This window comes from Mastomys coucha, chromosome X (assembly GCF_008632895.1).
Source record: "Mastomys coucha isolate ucsf_1 chromosome X, UCSF_Mcou_1, whole genome shotgun sequence".
NCBI lineage: Eukaryota > Metazoa > Chordata > Mammalia > Rodentia > Muridae > Mastomys > Mastomys coucha.
In genome coordinates, this window is record NC_045030.1 from 103,106,794 (window position 1) to 103,112,862 (window position 6,069).

At 45.4% G+C, this 6,069-nt stretch overlaps 1 protein-coding gene across 1 annotated transcript in view; it reads right to left on the minus strand.

Annotated features, from left to right (window-relative positions):
* The window catches only part of LOC116093872 (doublesex- and mab-3-related transcription factor C1-like), a 6,961-nt gene extending 6,104 nt beyond the window's left edge, over positions 1–857 (minus strand). Inside the window, exon 1 of the mRNA XM_031375703.1 lies at positions 663–857. The gene's annotated coding sequence lies outside the window, so the exon portion shown is untranslated. The remainder of the gene's footprint in view (positions 1–662) is intronic.
* Between the last annotated feature and the right edge of the window lie 5,212 nt (positions 858–6,069).

Sequence of the window (6,069 nt, forward strand, 5' to 3'; positions counted from 1 at the left end):
TGGAGAGGTGGCTCAACACTTAAGAGCACTGGCGGCTCTTCCAGAACACCCAGGTTCAGTTCCCAGCAACTACATGTTGGCTCACAACTGTATGTAACTGGAGTTCCATGGTTTCTGATGCCCTCGGTTTCTGACGCCCTCACACACATACATGCAGGCAAAACACCAGTGCGCGTAAAATAAAAAGAAAAGTAAAATTTAAAAAGTAGTCTCTCTGCTGTCGTGAAGACAGGTGCCACAGCCTCTGGCCAACCTTCTAGATGCTTCTCCACACTTCATCAATAGCACCTGAGCACATGGCTTCTCCTCTTCCTTGGTAGTCACTCCTTATCTCTGCCATCCTGTGGCAGTTCAAAGAGCACAGGTTCTCCTCAGGAAACCCATCGTCCCTTTCTGCCCCGCCTGAGCCAAAAACAGCAGTAGCCTCCCTCAGGGTCGCGCAGCTGGCAACCCTTGGAGCCTAGCTCCGTGAGGGGGTAGGGTAGGCTAGGCCTTCGCCGGACAACCTGCATCTCTGGCCTCACCCCTGTAGACCTGCTTGAGGAGGCTAAAAGATGAAGGAATTGGGGGCCCAGAGATTGGGGGTGGGGTGGGGTGGGGGTGAGGCTGGAATCAGGACAGGGAATGTGCAGATCTTATTCTTGATGCCAGCCTCTAGTTACCTCAGTGTCCAGCGCGTCAGAATCCAGAAGTTGAGTTCTGAGGAGAGATGCACTTCCTCGCCCCTGCCACCTCAGTTTCCCGCCAGAGTTGCCAGGGCTTCTTCGCTCTCTCCCCAGCACCTGCTTCTAGACCAATGAGCTTCCAGACTTACTCCCCTCATACAGTTTTCCTCAGCGTCATCGCCACCTTGTGGATCCTCTGTGACCCATACTGACCCCACAGTGACTCCTGTTCTTCCCCTGTGAGCACCCAGTGACTCCCGTGAGAGAAAAACTAAGATTGCGCTCTCTAGTGGCCTTTGCCTGAGTTGCCTCCTTTTTCCGTGGGTGCCAGCATTTTCAGGCCACCTACTTGCCAAGCCCCTGTTGACCTTTCCAAAGTGCAGCAGGTCAGGGCTAAGGCCAGCGCCTTGCTATCATGTGTCTCTCATCCCAGCACTGGGGAGGCAGAGGCAGTTGGAGCTCCGAGTTTGACGCCAGCATGCTCTACAGAGAGAGTTCCAGGACAGCCAGGACTCAACAGAGAAACCCTGTCTGGAAGAAAAAGTCAGCCGTAAGTCAGGCTGTACACAATAGCCTTGAGGACCAGAGTCTGAACCCCAGAACACATATAAAACTGTTGGTTGTGTAGGAGGGATCTTGTGATCCCAACATTGGGGAGGCAGGGACAAGAAGATCCCTGGGGCTTGCTTACCTATTTAAGCAAATGAGTGCGATCCAGGTTCAGTGAAACGGGGTACCTGAAGAAAGGTGGAGAGGGATTGAGCAAGGCACTCAAGGTCCACCTCTGACTCCATCACCAACTCCATCATGTGCTCAGGGGAGTGTGCAGCCACACATACACATACACATACACACAAACACAAACACCCCACATTTGCCTGTGCATTTACCTCGGTTGATATCATGCAGATAGGAACCGTTTGTACATGGCCCTACACGGAACCTGAAGCTTCATTTCTTTAGAGCAGTGATCCTGGAATACTACCTCCCTTCAGACTGATGCTTGTAGTTTCCTAGGTTTACGACTTTTCCTTTTCTTTTGTAATGTTTTCAAATTTATTTAAAGATTTACTGATTTATTTAATGTGTCTGGGTGGTTTGAATGCATACGTGTCTGCCCATCACATGTGTGCAGTGCCCTCTTCAGAAGCCCAAAGAGTTTGTTGGACCCTCTGGGACTCAATTTGTTGTAGACGGTTAGTAGTTGCCATGCGGAATCAAGCCCAGACCCTCCAGACCAGCAGCCTGTGCTCTAAGCTGCCTAGCCATCTCTCTAGCCCACAAACATCCTGTTGAAAAACTGGTCTTCCTACGTAACCCTGGCCGGTCTTCAAAGCACGGTGAAGCCCAGGCTGTAGTTTAATCTCAGTTGTCTTCATGCCTCAGCCTTCTGCGTGCTGGGATTATAGGCAGGAGCCCCATGGCAAGATCACAGTGTCCTTTAATACACAGAGTTGAGCTCCATATTTGTAGTCTCAGATTAGGAGACCAGGTGTGAGACGCAGAAGTTGACATTGGACGGTGCTGTTCTTACTGCTGCTGGTGATGGTGTGTGTGAGTAGGGACAACTTTGGTGATCCAGTGGAGGAGAAAGGACAGCAGTTACCCATCTTCCACTGCCCTAATACCTTAGTGAAAATCTCCTTTCATGTATGCCTCTGCTCACCTTATTGCCTAGATGATTTCTAAGCACCTTCCATTACGAATGGTCATGTGCAACTTTACAATAAGAGGAACAGTCTGTCACCTTCGGCCTCTTTAGCCTGTGAAGACACAGCCAATGGCAAATACAGTCACCACTTCTTCCTCTTCTTCATAAACCATCTACAGGCATTGCTTCGTCTCTCTTGGTTCTTACAGGAGTTGGAGTTTGAGCAAGGCACTCAAAGTCCACCTCTGGCTCCATCATGACTACGTGCCCAGGGGAGTGTGCAGCCACACATACCTTGCCTTTTCAGAGTTTCAAACACTTCCCTTCAGTCACCTCGGCATGCATCTTCTATGGACTGTATCCAATTCCTAGGCAAACTCGATAATGTGATCTCACACAGAAAATCAGTTAAATGCAAGGAGCAGCCAGGTTGCCAGACAGTCCAGATTTAAATTCTCTTACATGCCCTGTTATATTTTCAGAGGTCAATTTTACCCTACTCCCTCTTTTTCCTTTTTAATGTTGATCTTTACATAATGTTGCAAAGGATTTTGCTCCTTGTGGATGGTAACAGCGGGTCTTTGATTATTTCTTAATCCTATAATTCTTTCATAATGCTATAATTAAGCATCAATTTAGTTCCAGAAAATCAGCTAACATGTTTTCATGTAAGCTCTGGTCAAGTAAGTCTGTTAGAAATGAATTTCAGACCACGAATGTAAAGTGAGCCGAGTGGAAAAACCCAGGGCTACATATGGACAACCTTTCCCTTGGATTTCATTAAAATTTAGGCTCTGAAATTTCTGCTCTGGTACCCACACAAATACAATTTTTGGTACACTATAAATACTGAGAAAAGTAGATAGTTGCCTATAACAACAATAGAAAAATCAGTTTGAAAACAACAAACAAGACGACACATAAGCTAACCTAATGTTAAACGTTCAAGGCCTACTTAGGATCCACGGTTGGTTCCTGACTTGCAAGCTCCTTGTAGAAACATTTTGTGCCTCAATGAAATAAACAGAGATGTGGATATTGTTCTGTGTTTCAGTGCTTATCTTGCATGAGCTACATCTAATTTGAACCACCAGTACTGAAAAAAGTAAAAGATGGTACACGGCAAAACACCCCTAAATACACTTTTACCACCATTTGTGGATGACATGGCCTACAAACCAGAAGTAAAGAATACTGGATATTTGACCATAAGCAGTAGTAGTGGGACTTCACTGGAAGCCGTCATTCTCGTCCCTCTCATAGACATGATGAGAGCCGTGGGAAAAATAAAACACAGAGTTTCTGTATTGGGGAAGCAAATTTAAGGCTATTACTTTCTGTTTTATAAAATCATGATAGAATGTAGTCTCTGAAGTATGTGCCTTGTTACTAGGAATGGTTTTATTCTGTTAAGGAGGTAGGTTTGGTCAAATCTTGCCAAACCCACACACGTCTGCCTGAAGAAAACTACATTCTCTTTTGCATGCAGTTACTTCTCTATATGGCTTTCACCTTAGGTTTTGGGTTAAGAAAGCTGTTTTATTAGCTCAGAGGCACTGTCTAATAGCAATGTCAATAGAAACTTGTCCAGTCTTAGCAATTGGTAAGTATAGCCACCCAAGATCTAATTAAGAGATTTTCTATCGGTTGTCCAATCAGTACCTCTGCAGCTTCTAGAAAAACAATGTCACCGATATGCCAGGTATGACAGAACAACAGATGAAATGGAACCTGCAGATTACACAAAACCCAGAATTCTCTGATCGTCTTCACTACAAGTACCAGAACATACTTTTCTAGCCAGTTGATGGACCATGAACCAAGTCTGGGATTGAAATACACAATCTCTCAAGTCCTCTAAAAATGTGTCCTTTCCAGAAACAGGTGACAGCAACAGTTTGTGTGTATACAGTCAGCAATACACTTTCCAATAGTGTTTTCTAATATGTTATACGTAGTTATCACTTATTCTGTTCTCATTATGAATATTTTCCCCAAGAGCTATTCATATTTTTCATGTAATTATGCCCTTGAAAGGCTTGAATTATCTTACATCTCCATTTTCAGTTGTGAAAGTCCTTGAGGTCCGAGTGCCTATCATTCCTGTAGTCTTGCCCTTGATGTTCTCAGATTCAGCACAAGTAGCTTGAATTTCTTCTGTACAAAGGTGTACATACCAAAGCACAAGTTGTGGCAGCTGCACTTAGCCTGATACAAGAGTTAATACTTATCATCAACTTCTTGACTTTAAGACGCACCTAGGATATTAACAGTCACACCCATGAATGTGTCTGTGTGGATGTTTCCAGAGAGGTTTCACGTACGTTAGACTATCCATCCAGAATGTGGGTGGTCTCACCCGTCCCACCCCATGGTCTGAGGTGACAGACTTTCAAGACAACAGGAGTAGGGAGAAAGTCGGCTGGAAGGTCTCCTCTTTCCTCTACACCCTGGTCAGTGCAACAGGCTGAGTTCAGTGGCAGTCTCAGGACAGGATATGTCAGAAGGTATTCCTTCAAACTCTGGCCCCAAATCAACTGTCATTCCCTAAAGTTGTTTTGGTCGGTTATTTCAAAACAACTAACAATAAAGTATGCAGCAGGGAAACCCCCTCTCCCCATAAGATGGCAGGCTCTCCACATTTGAGGCTGGACACTGAGAGGCCCTGACTATCCAGCTCCCTTGCACAACAGGCCCTGGGATGCCTTGAAGTTTTGTCCTCAGAACTTCTGAAATCCAGCTCCAGCCCAAACCCACACTGAGGGTGGGACTAGCTGGCTATCCAGGAAAGACACTCAAACAGCCCAGTGAACTTATGCCTTCAGTTAAGAGACGTGTGCCAGGATCAATATGAGTACAGGAGCTGGTGTGGGTGGGTCCTGTCACAAGACACTGGTTTTCTTCTAGCTAGGGGACAGCATTCTCTCACCTCCACAGGTGCTTATGTACCTTCCTCCCAGTTCTAGGAGGTCATGTATTCTGGGAGCTAGCACCAAACTGAGTACAAGTGCCTACATGTATAGGCCATCCAGATCTCAGCAGCACACATCTCTGCTGGGAGGAACCTCTCAAAGATACCCTTGTTCATGCAAGAGCAGAGAGTAAGATGGGCACCTCTCAAGGTGCCATGTCTAATAATATGTTTGAAAGATTATTTTAGGTGTCAGCAATGTAATGAAGTAGTATTCATCAATCACATTCAATTTTGAGCTTAAAAATGATGTTGAGTTAAAGGTGTTGCATAATAAAGAAAAAATGAGGAAAAGTATCATGGGCAGAACTTTCCTACAAGAATACTAAAAAAGGAACACTCAAAAGAAAATAGAAGGGAGAGAACAAGAGAGAGAGAGGGGGAGAGGGAAAGAGAGAGGGAAAGAGAGAGAGAGAGAGAGAGAGGGAGGGAGGGAGGGAGGGAGGGGGAGAGAGGGGGACAGATGGGGGAAGATCCCTTGGCATTAAGGAGTCACTAACTGTCTTTCTAGAGGACTCAGGTTCAATTCCCGGCATCTACATGGCATCTAATAAACATCTAAAACTCCAGTTCCTGGAGATCTGACAGCTTCTTCTGCTTCTGTGGACATACGTGAAGGAAAAACATGCATACACATGAAATAAAACTAACCATACTATTGAATCTCCATGAGACAATCAATTGGAGCACCACTAAAAGTAATCATTGACATTAAGAAAAGGCTATGGGAACACATGACCGTGCTGTAGTTTGAACTCTCTCTCTCTCTCTCTCTCTCTCTC